This window comes from Falco naumanni, chromosome 4 (genome assembly GCF_017639655.2).
Source record: "Falco naumanni isolate bFalNau1 chromosome 4, bFalNau1.pat, whole genome shotgun sequence".
NCBI lineage: Eukaryota > Metazoa > Chordata > Aves > Falconiformes > Falconidae > Falco > Falco naumanni.
Genome location: NC_054057.1, coordinates 92,737,854 through 92,756,985, shown reverse-complemented (window position 1 = coordinate 92,756,985; position 19,132 = coordinate 92,737,854).

Here is a 19,132-nt window from a genome sequence, read left to right as displayed (position 1 = left end):
CTGCAACTCTGTGGCTTCCACCCTATGGATACTGTAAGCCCTCTGTGACACACTGCCTTCAGCATCCATGAAGATCTATAGCAGCTGCCACCATCTGTCCCTTGAGCTCCCCAGAGAACAATGAAGCAAATAATTTCTTTAATTATTTATCAAGGGCTGCTTCCTTAGTCAATAAATTTGTTCTGCTGTCTCCTGGAGGCCTGGCTTTCTACTTTATTAGGTTCTTCTTCCACATGCACTTGAAACATGTTTTATTATTCATATTAATATCTACTGCAAGCTTCCTTTCTTTTTCTACTTTTCTTTTTATCATCAATTTTATGCTATTTTTTTTGTCTGTAAGCTTTCTGTTGCTTTTTTTTCCTCTGTGCCTGATGCTTTATGAGACATGACTTAACCTTTAATTAACCTTTCAACCACTCTTTTCATTTGCTTCCTTCCCCTGTCTTTACATTGGAAAAAACTTTGCATATGTATTATTTTAATTGACCACCAAGTCATTTAATTCCTTATCTATTGTCAGGATTTGACTTGGGGGAGAACTGGACTATTCTTTTGAGTAAAACTCCTTCAAATAAGCACATTCTCAGTTTTGTAATGAACTATTTTAATCAACAGCTGTGAAATGGCCAAAAAAAAATAATATATATTCAGGGCTTATGCAGTAGGAAAGACGAATCATGAATTACAAAAAAATAACAAAACCCAAACAAATAACAATCCTCCTTGCCTTACTGAAGTGGTGCCTGGTTATGGCTAAACTCTCCAGCTGACAGCATGCAAAATGACCTTTCATTTTTTTCCCCCTCCATTCTGGCAGCTATATTAAAACAGGATCAAGCCAACCCAAAAGAAATGCCTTGCAAATTGCTGGCTACTGTAAAAAGTACAGGGGATGTTAATTATTCTTGTTAAGTTAGAAATAGAACCTAGGCAGGAGTTGGGAGTAGGAGGAGGAGAGTGTAGGGTGGAAGAGCAGAAGGTGCTTAAGTCATCACTGCTCTGTCACCCATCCACAGCCTGGCCCAAAATAATCACTAATCGTTGGGTTTGTGTTCTTCATTTAAAGACTTGCTATTTTCACGTGCAGTGATACAATCTTGCACTTAAGCATATTTAATTGGGAAAGAAGTCTGAAAAGTGTCACACGTAGCCCCATCCCTCCATGCAATATTACAGAGCTTTCCACATATTTCATCCCAGCAAGAGTCTGCCTTTCTAATCAAAGGTATATAGTGATAATTCAGCAGGGATTATTCTCTGCAAACAGCATGCTTATTTTTTATCACTACTTCCATATGCGATTTATAGACTCTATTTGCCTCAGAATTGTACACTGAAATATGAAAGAAGCTAAATCCAAGAAAACAGACACAAGAGGAAAATGAAATTAAGTAAATATTACAGAGAGAATACAGCCTTCTCTTTTAAGCCTATACTAAAAAATAGTGAAATATTAATTGCATCTTGAAAAATAATGCCTTCTCCTCTAATACAGATGATCGTCTCAAACATATTAGTGTCAGATGTTGTTAATAGAATTTTGACATTTTTCAGTTGGTGGAATTTTGTCTTTCATACCTAGCATCCTGCTAGGAGTGCCATGTACCTATGCTAGCATAGCTCAATGGTCTTTTAAGAAAAAAATATATGTCTTTTTAATCTATAATTATGTAAAAAGTATGTATTAGTCTAGGCCAGATTACGTATTCCCACAGGTTCATACACTAACTTCTCTAATGAGAATACCACCTGAAATCATCATCAGTAGGATGGACTATGTGACGTATTTCCTTGCAGAGCTTCAGCTCTGTTTGGTTATAGTCACAAGTATGTTTTATCTGGTAAGGTATGGACTCTGCACTATTGAAATAATCATCACTTCCTCTCACTTTCATAGATTTTAGAAATAATTTGCCCATTTTGAAAATGCAAAAAAATGGAAGCAAGTCACATCCATAGCAGCTACCCAGATAACTCACTTATCCCCTGAAAAGCAAATAAAAACATTTCAAAGATTATGACCTTCCTAAAGCAATCCTCAAAAGAAAGAAAAAACCCTCAACATTTTATTTCTCCATCTGCATTGTACCTATCTGATCAGTAATAATCAAATTCACAATGGAAAAAGACAGAGGGAAGATGTGATACATGAAGGAAACTAAAAATAAGTTGGTTCAAATATGTATAAATCTTACTTTCAAACATAAAAGTGAGAGGAAAAAATGAACTGTCAGGGGTTCTGAATGGTGAAAAAATATCACTAGGTAAAGAAAAGAAGAGAAAATAAGAGTTTATAGTAGGGCAGACAAGTCATTGTACTCTGTGGGTGCAGGGCGTAACCTTCATGAATGTAGTAATTTGTGGCTGATTATTTTCACGTTTAATCAAAACCTTTAAATATCTTTAAAGACATAATAAGGACAGTTTAAATTCCCCTTAGGTTTGTTTCACAGTGTTATGGGAGGTGTAGAAACTCTTCTCATGTGAATTAGCAAATCACTGTGCTAGATTATTTTAAATGATTTACCTTTTTTTACTAGATAAACCCTGGGTTAGAAAAGACTGTCTATGAATAAGCTTTGCTCAGCCATAGTGTTTTCCAGAGCACGTCTATCACTGCTTTTATGGAAAAGCAGGCAAGAATATCTGTGCAATACTTCATTATTTCCATAGATTCACAGGCTACCAGTGTTTAAAGAGTTTATGTAAACTGTTACACAAGATTCATAACGTATGCTTTAAGGCAGAATATTTGTAATGGGTAGAAAAATTTGCTTTTACTTAGAGTACCTCAAGAAATCATTTAATTTCCTACCCACAGCTGAGACTCACCAACAGATTTGGAAAGAGCCATGTCCTGTGTTGCCGTGCTCGCTGCCAAGCAAGTCACTCGTATTCCAAACTTAATACAAATGTTTTATGCAACAGTGAGGGCTCTTTCACATTATTTCAATCATTATTTCACAATCCTTACCCCTGCTAAAAGACCTTCCACTGTTAATTCATAAACAAGGAGCGGGGAGGAGAGCAGTTGCCAGGGCAGTGTTTCCCAGCCAACATCATATACCTTCTCCAGTGATCTTTGCTAAGCCCAGAAGGATCTGCTTACAAATACCCACAAAACTGCATTGAATCTTCCAGAAAGTTCACCTTTCCCATCCTATCAACAAAACTCAAAAGTCTGTGCACTTTTGCAGCCATTTACTGTAATCACCTCACTGGTATCTTGTGCTTCCCCTTCTATTTGGAAACTTAGGATATTGATAACAGCTGCTCTTCTACTTAGTACATTGATTGCTTATCTTCTTGTTCAAGTCAAAATTTCCCTAATTAGAGTACAAAGCAGAACTACCTTGGCACATAAAATGCTTCACTTGGTAGAAGGGAGCAGTACTAATTATTTTATGTTAATTTCTAAAAGGAAAACTAAGCAACAAATAAATACATGGAATTCTTTTGATTATTGGCAAAAGGTAACATATGGAATATGTCAACTTCCCAGATAAAATGGCATATTGTTTGCTACCATGATGGATATGTAATTGAATCTGAAGTAGAAAGGGTAAAAATAGGTTTGAAAGCAGCATTTGAGACTTTTTTCTCCTGCAAAATATGTTTCCACTTGGCATAACAACAAATTCAGAGGCCTGACTGGCTGCGGTTCAAACTCACATCTTGGGCCTTTTCATTCTAGATTGAAAGTTGATGTCGATGGAAAACCTTTTACTGAATGAAACCATTTTGGGTCAGGTAGTTGCTTAGGAATTAGGATGTTCAGAACACTGATCTCAGTATGACTTTACAGCTCCACAGCAATGATTTTATCATTAGGTGAAATAACAAGAAGAGTTTCCACTCTTGTTTCTCATTATGTACCATAAAAACTTTGGGGTTTATGATTTTAGCAACATCATTTATGTTGTATTTTATTGTTGCATTTCATAATATAGTCTAAGCCTGTATCTTCCACCACAAATAATGTTTTTAACATGTTTTCAACTTCAACTTAGCAAGAAGCTCAAGTCCAAAACACCATCTTTGAAGATGCAAGCAATTATTAAAAATTGGGCTAAAATTATGGGAGATTTAGAATATTTACTTCATCATCTCGTAGAACATTTCTTTATATGGTTAATAAGCAACAGTTACTTATATATATTTAAATATAGTGTATTTCAAGGAGACTCACCAGGAATTTTTGGAAATTCATTTAATGTCCTTAGTTCAGGTGTGGTGCTCACTCAGTGTCTGGTCACTTTATCGCTTCTCATTACTTAAACCCAGACCTTAATAACAGATCTGTTTTCCTAATAAGTCTTTCATTTTTCTAATTCCATCTAAATCACATCCCTAAGTGTTCTGCTGAATGGAGAAGAGGTACTGCTGAGGTCAGAAATTAAAAGACACCTTGCCACAGCCTTCCCTCAAAGCTGGAGGATCTGCATTTTCACACACTTTCTGCACTCCCCCATTAGAGGCTAGCGAGCTGTATGCTTAAAAATTGATCGCTCAGGAACTATCTAGCCCAAGATTTAAAGACTGGTAACAGTTTAAAGAGCACACAGCTTCTTATGTGTGTTAAGCTGTTCACATTGAAGTACGTGCCCAGGAGAAGTTTCCAGTAGGTTTGCTTCACATATTCTACTGCAACCTTTTGCCCTAGCTTACACAAGACCTTAACAGGGACATCATTCTTGAGCATCTCATGTGAAACTGTTCTTCCCTTAGCACTACTTGCTTTATTTTCCCATATATTCTGCTTTGCTAAAGATGCTCAAAACAGGCTCAAATAGCTCCAATTATGCAAAGCACAATGTGATATGTCAGTATAGCACAGCAAGGGGAGCAGAAGGCTGTCACATAGGAGTAGCAGATCAGAGTTTTACAAGCTAACCCAAAAATTTTTTTATAGTTGCTTCAACATATAAAACAATAGATGAGTTTTCTTAATTTATTTTTTTTGCTCTCTTCTGCTACATTCTAGTAACATAGTCTTATTTCCACTCCCCAGATTGCCCCAGGGAGACACCTTTCCCATTAACTGATCAACTGAGGTCTGACTCTCTTTTTTCATTTGACTGTTTTAGTTTATCATCAACATTTTGAAGTTTTGAGTCCAGTCCTTAGCTGTCAAAGGATCTGTCATTTTTGCCCTGCCCTTCATAAAAACTTCCAGTGTGTAAGGGTTTGCTTATAATAAGTAGACTGCCTGTACATGAACTGTTTCATGGGAACCGGACCAAGATGAGTTTTCCCCCTACAATCACTTTTCCATCTAACATTTCACGTGTGGGGTTTTTTTTTTTTTTTGTTTTAAATGGGGCTATGCACAATGGATGAAGCATCTGTCAAGTAGTTTATGGATGTTTGGTTTAGAAACCACAGATAACCCACAGATTGTAAAATACAGTGTGCACTGAAATGTTCATTAGCCATCTCTGGCTTGGATTTTCATATTTTAAACTTCTCAATAATCCATCAATGACAGTCCTATACTTTTGGGAAGTGTTAGGTAACTGGAAGCATTAGGTAACTTTCAGAACAAGCTGCCTGCATGTCTTGCTAGCAATTGCAACAACACGCAATTTCATAAGCCACTAAAGCAATTTGGGTTACTGACCATAACACCCCTTTAAACACAAAACAGGTCTTCCAGGCTATCTCAGCAAAATGACATGTTGTTCCTACTCTCCATTTACATTGCATTAAACAACTGCTGTTGTGCCACCCGTTTTCCATGGAGAAGGATCCTCCCCATCTCTCGCTCTCTCCATATGGCTCTTTCAATCAAGGAGTTAGCATAGCAAAGGACGCAGCAGCCTTTCAGACACATAATTCTGAATTCTCTTCAGCTGCTACTTTTGCTTGCTTTAAAGTCATAACAAATCACATCAGCTATTAAAATATTCTGCAAAACAACATGGATTGAACTAATGACAAAGCAGCCGCAGTCGTCTGCTTCTTCGCAATCCGTCTGAGCTGCGGCCGGTCGCTCACAATGCTACGGCGCATTGAAAGCCATCACCACTTTCTCTCCCTCTCTCTCAAACACGAGCTCTTTTTCCTGTTGAGTGTCCTTCTGTAAAACCTTTATGCTTCACAAATGGGCAAGACTCCTGGATTACATTTTTTGACAAGATAGATGAGACTACTTTTCACATGAGACTAAGGAAAGTAATGAGCTGTAATCTTTGAGCTGCAAGATATCTATCTTTTTTAATTACAGGTAGATTATTTCTATATTAGCCCCCACGGCAAAAGGCAGTGCCGCATAGGTTTCTCAAAGCAGTGCTGCATCAACAGGAAGGGATTATAAGAGTTTGGCACCTTGACAGGAAAAAAAGCTTTTCAAATTTAAGTCTATTTTGAGTTCTGTAAGTTCATGCTATTTATGTTATTCAGCAAGGAGGTATTTTGACACTGTTATTCACTACAAGTAATAAGATATTGGCATCACATCAGCGTGCTGGTTATTAGATGGTTCCTACCAACATTTCTGCCTTAGTCTGACATGTCTCCACTGTCCTTGTCAAAGGAAGCTGCATCTTTCCCATCAGTTAGAACAGCTTACACCCATTTAACCAAAATACCTCTTTGCATAAACATTTTTAAATATAGATTCCCTTTGCCTTATGCCTGAAGGAAGGAAATGTCTTACTTTCTGAATGTTGGGCTTTTTAATCATCCCTGATTTATTCTTCATTGTTTTACCTGAAAATAATCCCTTACCTTGTCATACTTCCTGGGACAGTCCTGTCTTATCTAGCTAGCTTATACGTGAACAAGCAGAAGTGGTGTTTGTACAGAGCCTTGCTTTGTCATGTCCAACTCCTGTTTAACCACTTTCACAGCCATGGCTTGCCCAGGGAGAACTATCATAGTTGCTTATGGAAAAGGATCAGATCTTTCTCCAGCAAGGATATTAGAAGCTTATCACAAAGAGACATTATTCACATGGTCTCATTCTCTTTTGCTCTCACAGAGTGTGGTGCTCCCTCAAGAGATACGTTTTTGATTTTGTACAAACAGTTTTTGCCTTTCCACTTGCGTGTGCCAAGGCCTTGGAGATGTCTGGAGCCTTGGAGGTATGCTGTCAACAGCAGGACAGCTTGTCATACTAGAGAGATGAGTGTGTTGAGTATTTCAACTCCTTGTGATCAGCCCAGTGGCTTAAAGAGGGGGACATGACCAAGTGGCTCATCTACAGCCTCCAAGAGAGATGCCCGTTCTTGTAGCACAACCTCTTTTCTCAGTCCTGATCCTAAGAGGAGAATTCCATGAGAATCATAGAGTGAAATCTTGATGCTACTGGTAGCCCAGTTGAGCCATAGAGAATAAAACTAGGATCCAGGAAAACTGTAGCTTGAAAGTTATTGGAGAACATGTGTATTGAAGTATTTATTGTTTGAAGCCAAATTATGTCACAGTTCTTTTCTTTTAAATGGAAATATATGTCTTGTGAATGGTACTTGTTTTGTGTGAAAAACAATTAGAAGATATAGAGGTTCCCTGGGAAGCAGCACTGATAGTGGAATTTCACACAGCCCTGCTGGTTTTTAAGTTTATTTCTCAGCGCTCTGTTGAAATCCAGAGTCCGTGCTGAAACCCGCTGAACCAAAAGAGTATGGTTGCTTGCAAGGGATGAAGAATGATATAGACACTTCTGCATCTTTATAGGAAAAGTAAAGATAACACAGAGGGAAGGGGAAAACTTGAAAACAAAAGCAAGAAAGGGTAAAGGGGAATCAGATAAAGAGAGAGTCTACAAAAGTCTAAAAGAAACTTGAATTCTGGAAGTAAATGCGTAGTGGAAGATCCCTTTGGCATGCCTCCTCAGTTTCTGGACTGAGTACTCTACACCTGGAAATTACTATTATGCAAGTATTCAAAAATAAAACTGAAAAGCAGAAAGCTGTAACAAAGTAAACTCATACTAAAGGAAGCCTTTAACAAGTTTTACTTTCTGTATTGCACCTCACAGGTTATATAACTTTACATTTAATGGATATTCTCAACTGGAGTCCTATTTGTGAACTGGAGGGAATGCTATTAGTATGCTAATCAGTTCTGCAGATTAAATTGGTTATAAGAGTGGGGTTCTAGGGAAAGGTACAATAGGGGAGTATTTTTTAATTAGCACACTATGAAGTCTATTCTCCCGTTGATGCCTGTGCATATACCCTATTGACATTAATTTCAGCCACACAACTTCTATTGAAATCAAGGGGGATTGCATGGTTCTGTGGCAACACAATCTGAATGTGTTTGCAGGAGGGGACGATGGCCACTCTGATCTACAGCTGTACAAGTGCTGGCTGGTTCCAAGCACGGCTCTTGCGGTAGGAAGCATTGCTTATGTGCCATGCAGGTATGTGGATTCTCACACACAGGATCTTTGAAAAGGAGAGTTCAACCTTAGTTTTGGTCAATTGTCAGTTTCTGTAGCAAATTCCAGGTGAGCTTAGTGCTTATCCTGGACTCCAGCAAAATTCACATCTGCTGCAGATGGACTTGTAGAGTTTTACCACTGGTGTTTGAAATACCTGAGAGAATCAGTCCTGCAAAACAATCTTGCACTCTGATTATTTATTTTTTTTTAATTAAAAAAAAATATCTTAGATTCACAAGCCTCAAATGAACCTTTAGAAGAGTTGATGGAGAAAATAACTAAAGCACCAAGAAAAATGGTGTTTTGGGAATCATAATATGAATAATGAAAAAAGGCAATAATTTGTAGTTTGGTATGTGAATTTTATCACTTGAACCATATTCTTTTAAATTATTTTCCTTCAGTGTCAGCTGCCCTCAGGAGAGATACAGTGTTTTCAAAGCTATTGTGCAACACCCAAACTTCCATTTCCTATATAATGTCTCACTGACCTTATGCTAGAGCTTTTCTGCTTGATCCCTCAAACTCTTAAACAACATCAAAAGTTAGCTTTTTATTCTAATAATTCTGGTCTGCTAAACTTTAATTGCAACGTTAATATAAAGTAATTTGGAATCAATTCCTTTATCAGGAACCTTGAGGTTGATGAAGTGCTTGAGAGCTGGCTATCACATAGCCAGGAGGCAGAGGACATTGTTGAAGGAATGCCAGCAGCTATAAGATTTCTGCAAAACCCAGACATCTAACACTTCTGCAAGCTCCAAGGTTTTCTAGGTGCACCTCACACATGCCCACACCACTGGATGGGGAGTAAAATACTACTGGACACACTGAAGCTCCTATTACCTTAACCAGGCCAGATTTTCATCCTATACTTTCATTTATTTATATTTTGCTATGGAATAATTCAGTATCATCTGAGATTGAAATCCTTGATAGAAAGTTAAGCTGCCTCTGTCCCCCTGCGCTGGGCGCTGGTGCGGCCGCCCCTCGGAGCCGGGGCTCAGGTTTGGGCCCCTCAGCCCCAGCCAGACCCTGAGGGGCTGGAGCGTGTCCAGAGCCGGGCAGGGGCTGGGGCACAAGGCTGAGGGGGGGCGGGGGGAGCTGGGGGGGGTCAGCCTGGAGAGGAGGGGCTGGGGGGGCTGTTCGCTCTCTGCAGATGCCTGACGGGGCGGGGGGGGGGGGGGGGGGGGGGGTATCGGTCTCTTCTCCCAGGTGACAAGCGACAGGACAGGAGGGAACGGCCTCAAGTTGCACTGGGAGGTTTAGGTGGGATATCGGGAAAAATTCCTTCACGGAAAGGGTGGCCAAGGCCTGGCCCAGGCTGCCCGGGCAGGTGGGGGGGTCACCGTCCCTGGGGGTGTTTAAAAGACACGCAGATGAGGCACCTGGGGGCACAGGTGAGTGGTGGCCTTGGCAGCACTGGGTTAACCATTTGGCTTGATCTGAAAGATCTTTTCCAACCTAAATGATTCTGTGATTCTATGAAAGTTTCAAAAGAGCTCCAGCATTACTGCAAGATACTCTGGAAAGTCAGCTTTAATTTTCTCTCTTGCAGGCAAAGGATAAGTGACAGTTCTGTTGTATTAATTTCTGAGTAAATTTATTTCACTGAATTAAAAGGTTTTAACATTATTAGAACACAATACTGTACAATAAAAAGTAAAAGATCGTTGGGGGTTTCACCGACCTCAGCCTTAATCTCATTGCAATAACCACCTCAAACATATGCCTAAGGATTATTAAAATACTGAAGAAATGCTGTATTAGAACATGTGAATATAAAAGTATCGGCTAATTGTTCTACACATCAGCCTTATCTCCTTTATCTCAGGCTCAAGAGATATTTATAAGCCAACTTGCCATTTGATGCCTTTTTCTTTTTTTTTTTCTTTTTTTTTTTTTTTTTTATATACAGTTTAATAATTACTCTGTTGGAGAGAAAGAGAAGATGATCTGGAACTGTTTGCTACTGAAACTAAATCTTGGAGGTAAAGAATTCAAGCCTACAGATGAGAACAGTAAATATAAACATAGGAAATAAAATCCCAACATCCTAAACCCCCACTGAAACCAATAAACAGGACACATCACAAATATAGCTTCTCTAATTGGTATGGATTTTCTTTGGCAACCTGACTTCAGACCCAGATTGAAAGGCTGGAGGGCATTTACTGTGCTTTGCCTAACAGAGACCAGGAGACTCGCCTGAATTAATTCTTGAGAGAACCAGAGCAGATCATCCAGGAAAACTTGCAGGCTCGAGTTTGACAGAATCAGCCACGACTTATTCTCTAACAGTTAATCACCTTAACTACAAGCACTGACGATATTTCTAGAGTGATTTAAACTCCTAACCACTACTGAACTAGAAGATTATACTTCTTATATCTGCGTTCCCTGTTCACAGTGAGTGATTAAAACTTTAATGATTCCTTGCATGATGGTCCAAACTTTTCCATCTTAAGGACTACATATTTCTTTTTACGGAGCTTCCACTAGCCAAGTATGAAGTAAAAATGCTCGCAACCCACTCGTTGTACAAGGGCTGCCATCAACCTGCAGAACAGACTAAGGGATTTACAGCCACAGTAAAGCATAGACAAGATGAGACTGATGGACATGCTGGGTTTTGGCTAACAGCTTAACCTCTCCAATTCTAAGAGGTTATAGGAGTTTAATCTAATTAAGACAAGTTATCCCAAATCTTTTAACAAGCCATCCTTGAGGTCCTTTCACTACTCCCATCCTTCCCATATGTGAATTCTAGAACCAGGTATGACACCACTAGCTGCTTTAGTGCTCCACAGGCAGACCAACCCTTTAATTCCCATCTCAGTTTTACTGGTCCATAAATGGCTGATCTCATAGTACAAACTTGTCTCTTCTCCCCAGAATATCAGTCCATACCATTCCCCCAGTGGTCAGGCAGTCATGCCCTCTGACACAAAGGATTCAGCAGAGCCATGTGAGCAGAGGTGGAGGCAGAGCCCTGGGTTAGATCAGAGCAAGCGTGCCATGAACATGTAACCCAGGCTGGAGCCCTGCCAAAGGTCTGACATTTATTAGCCAGGGTGGAATGAAATGCTCATGGGGTTTGCTAATATATTAATGTAATTTATATTAGTAATATGACGTGGTCATCTATATTAAACTAAAAAAAAAAAAAAAAAAAAAAAGCGTAGGGAGCATAATCTTACCCCATTGCTCTGTTGGAAGTTCATGATCAGCATGGTTAGCCACCATGGCCCCTAAGGGCTTTCCTAGAATAACTGTTTCCCAGAGCTGAGCGAAACATCACTGAAGATCCATTGTTCCTAGGTATGACTTTACATATGGTTGTAATAAAATGCCTATTTCTTCATCTGGATGCAAACAGGTGGTCCTTATAGTTTTGTACCAGTGATTTGTCCCTCTCTTTCTAAACATTCTTTCAAACCCACAGTAATTTGCAGGCTTGCTCAGTAACAACTCTTTTTCCTTTGAAATCATAAATAAAATGCCTAAAATAAAAAAAAGAATAAATCCATGGAGTCCATTAGACAAAGAAATACATGGCTTGTAAAGATCACTTCTTAGAGTTAGTTTGAGCTCTGTCAGCCAATTTTTAATCCATTTTATGTGAACTATTTATTTTGTATCTCTATTTTTTTTAACCACTGTCATGCAGTATCAAGTCAAATGCTTTATAGAAGTCTATTACATGAACATTATTATGGTTATCAACAAAATTTGTAATCTCATTCAGAAAAAAAGTAATTTTGACAGGATCTGCTTTCCCTAAGCCCACGCTGATTGGCATTAATTAGATTTCTACCGTTAATCCTTTATTAATCGAATTCTACATCAGCCGTTCCAGGACTGGTACCAATCTGACAAACCTGTAATTACCAGGGTCATCTCATTTTACTCTTTTAAATACTGGAACAACATTTGCTTTTCCCAGCCTTCTGGAACTCCCCCACTGTTCCAAAACTCATTTAAAAATTCACAAGAGCAGCTGGAGGAACTCAAGCGCAGTGCACACTCTTTATCAGCCACTGCAAGGTTTGGCAAACTTGCAGTAGCATCGTGCTGTTCAGGGCATTGCTTTTAGCTGTCTCATTGGTGACAGGTTCCAAGATGTTGCAAAAGATGCCATTTTGGTCGATTAAGCCAGGCTCTTACTAAACAGAAGGTAAAGAGAAAGAGATAAGAAAGGAAGAAGACAAAAAAGAAAAGGACATGTAACGCTGAGTGAACAGCAAACCCCATGTTTCATACACCATGTCCTGCATAAGGTGTCCTCCTGAGCTCTCTCTGCAGGTCCCCTCTCCAGCCCAGGTGAGGAACCATATGGCCACACCAAGGCCTGGTGACAATCCACTCATCCCTGGTTCTCATCCTGTGATCCCAAAATCTTGCGGAAGGGTTGAGAATTTTACTTTGGCTTTCACCAAGAACTGCTTTAATCTTGACAACCAGAGTCTGGAAGCAAGTTCTTCCATGGAAATCTTCAGCTGACTTTCCTGAAGCTTTTAAAAATATCTTGAAGTTGACATCTTCGAAGTGCAGTTCTGGATGGTCCTTCTATCCCTTTCCCACCAAAAGAGGTGGGATAGGATAGGGGTGATAGTGGCATTTTCCCTCTTTATGCATTATCCACTGGCCAAAGCTCTCCCTCTGATATTGGGGGTGGGGGGTGGGATGGGGGGGGGTGGGGGGGGTGGGGGTGGTGGGGGGTGTGGGGTGGGCACTGGCACCTGTATTGTCAAAGGCCCCTAAACACGAAGCTGGTTTTCTCTGGTGATATCCGTTAGGCACTCAGAGTAAAAGGCTTACAAATTCTGTTTTGACGGAAATACCCAGAGCAGAAAGCTGGGTTTGAGGTGCAGTTCTGCAGCTGGTGTTTCCTGGTGGGCAGCTGTGGCTGCTCTGGAGGGGGACTTAGGTGCCCACGTCTCCCATGCACTGCAGAAGGCAGCATAGTGACCACCTCCGTGTTTAACACCAAGTGTAGAAGTTAGTGGTCTCCAAGTCTCCTTTTTTTTCTTTCAGTTTGCCTTTCTAATCCTCAATCAAAAGCCTTGCTTCTAAGGAAGTTCCAAGGATGCAATGAGTGGAAATGTCAAAATTACCTTTATTTTGTCACCTAGTCAGTCCTGATGTCCAACCTACCAATTTTATTCCATTCCTTTCCAACCATCTTGTCTTTTGTACCATGTTAACTCAGTCTTAGGGTGGTCTGGATAACCCCATTTCTTTGCACTAATTTTGACTATCTCATTTTGTCTTCTGTCAAGCTATACCACTCCAGAAGGCTGGAGGATTTATTAAATTTTCAGCCTCTTTCCAACAAGCAAGCGCTCAGTCTAGATAATTCTGATAGACAAGATTTTTTTTTCAAGAAATCCTTTTTGTTTTAATGGTAGAAACTTATCTTAGGATAAGATTAATATTAATCTATAGAAAAGAACAAGATAAAGATAGATTTTGCCTATTAAATTTAAGAATGACAATCAGTTAAGTGTCTACTGAGCACAGCTAAATGAAAATGAAACACCAAGAGAAGTACATATGACAGGCTATAGTATATTAAATGGTTTCATTATCCTCTGATATAATGAATAACAAATGGATTTGGAAATTGATGCAATGTTTTGAAAAAAGTATTTCTGTAGAATTACAATAAAATTAGGGTGAATTTATGTTTCCACCATTAGAATTTTCACTGACATCTCACAATGTTAGCTGTGTTTTTTAATGTCTATTTCTGTGCCTTTCTCAAGAAGAATTTGAAATTAGTTGATCAGTTATCGTGTAAGAACTGCTTAAGAATAAATACATATCAAATTAGAAAAACTAGGTAAGATAAGAATATAGCATTTGTAATACCAGTAGGGAAAAAAGTAAAGTCAGAAATATGTTTAAATTAGGAAAAACTAATTTAATTAGATATTAAAGTAGCCAGTATTCACAGACATTGTGCTACTTCTGTATATTCTAAATAAGTTTTCTTGCAACACAGCCTTGTTATCACGTTAAACAATTTTTAGTGTGTTATACCTGAAAGATCACAACAGATTAAATTTTGTTCAATAGATTTTACTACTGAACCAGACTATTTAAAATTCTTCATGAAATGTAAAGATGGATTTAAAATTTATGAACAGGAGCATACAATGACATAGGGCAGATTAAAAAAAAAGTGCAATTCCACATAAAGTATTATTAGTAATAACATTGCAATCAATCACCCTTCTTATCTACTCATATGTCTTTAGATTATATCTTTTAAAAAGCCCTAGTGAAGACAAATCATATAGTGCTGAGCTGAGCACTGCAGCTGGGTTTTTCAAAGGACCACGGTGGAATTCATCACTTCAGTGCCCAACTCCTCACTGGAGATTCACATAAGCTACTCCTTCTGTATTTAGAAAAATTAAATTGGGCTTTGTTCAAGAAGAAGAAAGAAGAAATTGAAAAATCCTTTTTATGAAGAAAAACTTCAGAACCTCTCAGCTTCCTCCTGTATTTTAATATAATATGATTATAAAAACTGTTAAAACCAAATAAATACTTGAAATCTACAATGTTATTTTGCAGAGGTTTTTAGCCCTCTTCTTATACGTTGTTAGGCAGAAGAGGGTTTTGTTGCTTTAGCTATTGTTTGCAGTACTGCCTGCTGAGTAATTCCAAGGTCGCAGAAAGGAAATACAAATAGAAAAACTGGAGTGGGGGGAAGGCATCAAGTGGGAATAATACTGTTTTCCCTTGCAAAGAGCACTAGGGGCTGAAGAGGAAGACCAACAGACAAATGTGGTTTCAGCATTATTCTCTGTTGTTTTCTCTATTGCTTTGTTCTTTCCAACATGTCAACAATAAATAAATAATGTGTCAGAAATTCAGGAAATTAAGAGGTCACAATAAAAACAATCAGCAAAAGAGATTGCAATCTGGACTGTACAGGGGAAAGCCATTTAGAAGTGAAGTGGAGCTGGTGCCAGTGATGTGGAAGAGAAAAGAAAAGCAGCGGAGCAGAAAGCAAAAAAAAGTCATTGCATATAAACAAAACCAGACATACTGTAATTAAGCTGATAACACTCGGCAGATAGCATGCAGCCTGGTCTCTAGCTGCCATCCGCTCTCCCACTGCTGCCAGCCCATGAGCTTTCTGCAGCAGAGGTTGGGCATGTCACCAGCCCCTTGACGGCAGGCAGCGTGCTGCCAGGGAGGGCTCGTTTGCTGTGAAAAATACTCAGAGGTTTACCTTGAAACAGAGTTTTCCAGCCCGCCTGGTGATGCAGTTTAATCAATACTTCACTTTGATAGCTCTGTTACATTAGGACTAAAATGAAGTTCACAGTCTGCTCAAAAGATCTTAAATCCTAGCCATCACCCCTGAAACATCTCTTCTGTTGTTTTTCCCTGGCTAGCTAGGCGTTAATAAGCACCAGGATTAAGGAGGTAGTACCGAAACACTCCTAATCCATGGCAACCCAGGAGGAACTAGAGGCTACTCATTGTTGTTAAGTGTATGAAAAGCTCCAAATAAATTAGACACTTTGAAATTCTCTATTGCTTTACTTTTCCTTTCGTCTCTGCCATCCTCTTCTGTAAGAGACAGCAGACCATGCCGGGAAGATAATACATTCCAGGCACATGAATACAAAGACACTAATTCATGCACAGTCAGTTCTTTTCCAAACCTATGCTAATATTACATGGAAAAAGCTGCTGGAGTTAAAGGATGGAATGGTTCGCTGCACTGCTGTCCTATGACCAGGCTAAAGCTCCTTACCTGATAGATTAAATGAAAATTTTGTACCGTGTGTGTGCGGATGTGCGAGGTGTACAGGCCACGTATCACAGGGTATTTCAGTGGCTAAAAAATGTGTTGCAAGAGGAGAAACAGTGAAGCTGAGCGCGGTTTGCTCCCGAGCCAGCTCCCTGCTAGGGAAGAGACTTCCACAATTGCAGAATATTCTTCTTTTCCGCTTCCATGTTGCAGCAACGCAAGGGGCTACAGCCTTGCTGCACACCTGTTGCCTGCAAGGACTGACTTGAAGGTGCTTTAACTGGGAGAGGTCTGCTCCCATGTGAAAGGCACTAAATCCATGTGGTTGCTTTCTGCAGAAATGTGCCCCTCTGGTTGAAGCACGGGTTCTTCTAATATTTGTGTGGTTTTATGTGACCAGCCAAATGCTTTTGCAACAAACCGCCTCTGTTAGGTTGAGGTACTGGTGAGCGAAAGGGTAGGCTCTCCTACCCACCCCACCCCACTCCATGGACAGGGGCAAGGGGATCTCAAAAAGCATCTGCAGCAGGAAGCCTTGTCTGTCTGAGTGGAAAGATTTCCACACAGCACTGGGAGTACAGTACACATCAAATGGGTGATATACCTTGTTATTTAGGAGAATGGCACTGAGAAAAAAATCTGGAGCCTTACCAAAAATTAATAAAAAGCAATATTGTACATTTATTTCCTTATCTTGTTCCAAATAAGCTTTCCACGTAGTTTTTCCTTATTATGCTTCAAATTACACAACATTTTTTAAAGATACTACTAGCAGCCCATATTCCCTTTCCTAGTGAGTGTTTTTGATGGTAATCACATATACAATTATCTCTTACATGACTTGCATTTAACTTAGAATATGAGCTTGGGTTGTGTATTTTGCAGATTCACTGTTATGAAGCATATTTGATTGATGGCAATCACCGAAACCGATCCAGGATCAGCAAATTTCCGCAGGGAGGACAGTAGTGTAGGGTGCATTTATAGTATTCTCATTTATTAGTTTACAGAACAGAGTTCTTGTAGGTCAGCTAATCTAGCAGGAGGTGAGGTGGGAGGCTGGCTGCTCTGCTGGCATAAGCAGTCACAGGCAGAGCAGGTGTCTGGCATGGAGATGCAGGAAGGGCCTGAGTGATTTTGGGGTCTGAAGCATTAGGAAGCTGCTCCAGGTGATTTTCCTCACAGCTGTGGGGATTCTGGCTTCCTTTGCTGACATATTTTGGCCTTCCCATGTGCAGTGTGAAGAGTTTGGATGCACACATCTGGGCTATGGCTTCCTCTTGGGGTCAGGAACCTAAACCATAGGGACTGCAGGGCCCAGGCTAGAACTGTCACAAAGGACCCAAGTACCCTTACAAGTGAAAGAGCAGGGGTGAAAAATGTTACTCCAAGGGCTATGGAAGATGTTGCCACTGTAATGTCAGCAGGAGACACTCCTGAGTTCATAGCTCCTTCTCATGCCGTGCAAACTGAGAAGAGCTCTTTTCCCCCATTGAGACTCCAGGGATTTCAGATGCTTTACCTTTCCATAAGGCATTTTCTGAAATTACGGAGTCTGTGAAAGTGCTCTCTCCATTTTGTTATTCATTAACTGCCTCCAGCTCTTTAGTATGCCACTGTATCTTCCTTCTTCTGAGAGCCAGGGAGAGAGATGACAGAGCAAAGGGCAGCACAGACAACATCAAGAAGGCAGAAAAGCAAGTAAAGCAGGGAAGTATTGTTTCATCCTCTTCTTACAGCCACTTATTTCTGTGCTGAAAGGCAGCATGTGGGCTGAGATGCTTTGCTGTGCGTTTTACACTAAAACTATGGGAACTGTTCTCTGCTTATCATTGAAGGGGAATGGCCCAGTGCAGTTCTAGTCTAATGGTATTAGACTATGACCATTAAACTAACGTACTACTGGAAAGTGAGGAGACGAGCTGTTGAAATATTCAGCTTTCAATTATAGTGTGTCATCTACTGCAACAGATTATTTTATCTGAGAAGGAAGGGGCTGTAGCTTTCTTCCTGTTAGACCAGCTTCTGCTCTTCAAGGATGCTCATCAAGATCACACTTAAGTGACATGAGAGGACTTTCTCCTTTCAATTGCTTCCGCTATTTACTTTCTTAGTCTATAAACCTGAGCTTTGATGGCCTACTCTGTTTTCCCACCTTTCCCCACCTTTTGTCTACTGAAGTTATTAATAGCTGTAAGTGGGTTGCTGACATACCCAGGAATAACCCATGTGCTCGGAGCCCTTTTAAGATGCTGTGAGACTAGTGAAGAAAGATTGCCAAGCGCCTTAAATACGAAGCTGGGATTCAGGGAGGCCAGATTAGACTCTCCTCAGCAGGTTCTCTTAAGACACTTGGGGAATGTCCTTTGCTCCAGGGTTTCAAACCCTTTTCAGAAGGCATGGGTCCCTTTCCTTCTCCCTCAGCTGTATTGCAGTGATGGCATTCAAACACTGTGACAGATAGGAAAGAGCTATATTGGCTTGTAATAGAGCATTGCTCTACTTCTTTCTAAAAGTACCGCAATTCTCTTCCTGTGAAAGAGGTCTTCATTTAAAATGAATTAATTGAGTATAAGCTAGGGAGCAGCAGCCCTGTATTCGTTACCACTGGAGGTCATCTCCCTTAAACCCTGCAGAGGGAACTCCTCTTTTGCATAGGCAGACTATGCAGCGTGAGCCGTGCAGGCACAGCTTGGCACATCCAGCTCCATCAGCACTTCAGCCTTGGTGCCACCTAAGTGCTAAAATCAGCTACGTTTACAGTCCAGGAATTTTCACAAGGAATCTCATGTTGCTCTGCAAGCTGGTCCCTAAAAGAAATCAAGAGTGGCAGGTGGGCCATGGAGACAAGGAGGCAGCATTTAAAAAAGACTAATTGTGATTAATATATTCCATTTCTACTGTGAGAATTATTACTCATGAATATGTCTTGCAAACACAATGTGACAGGGCTAAGAAAGCAT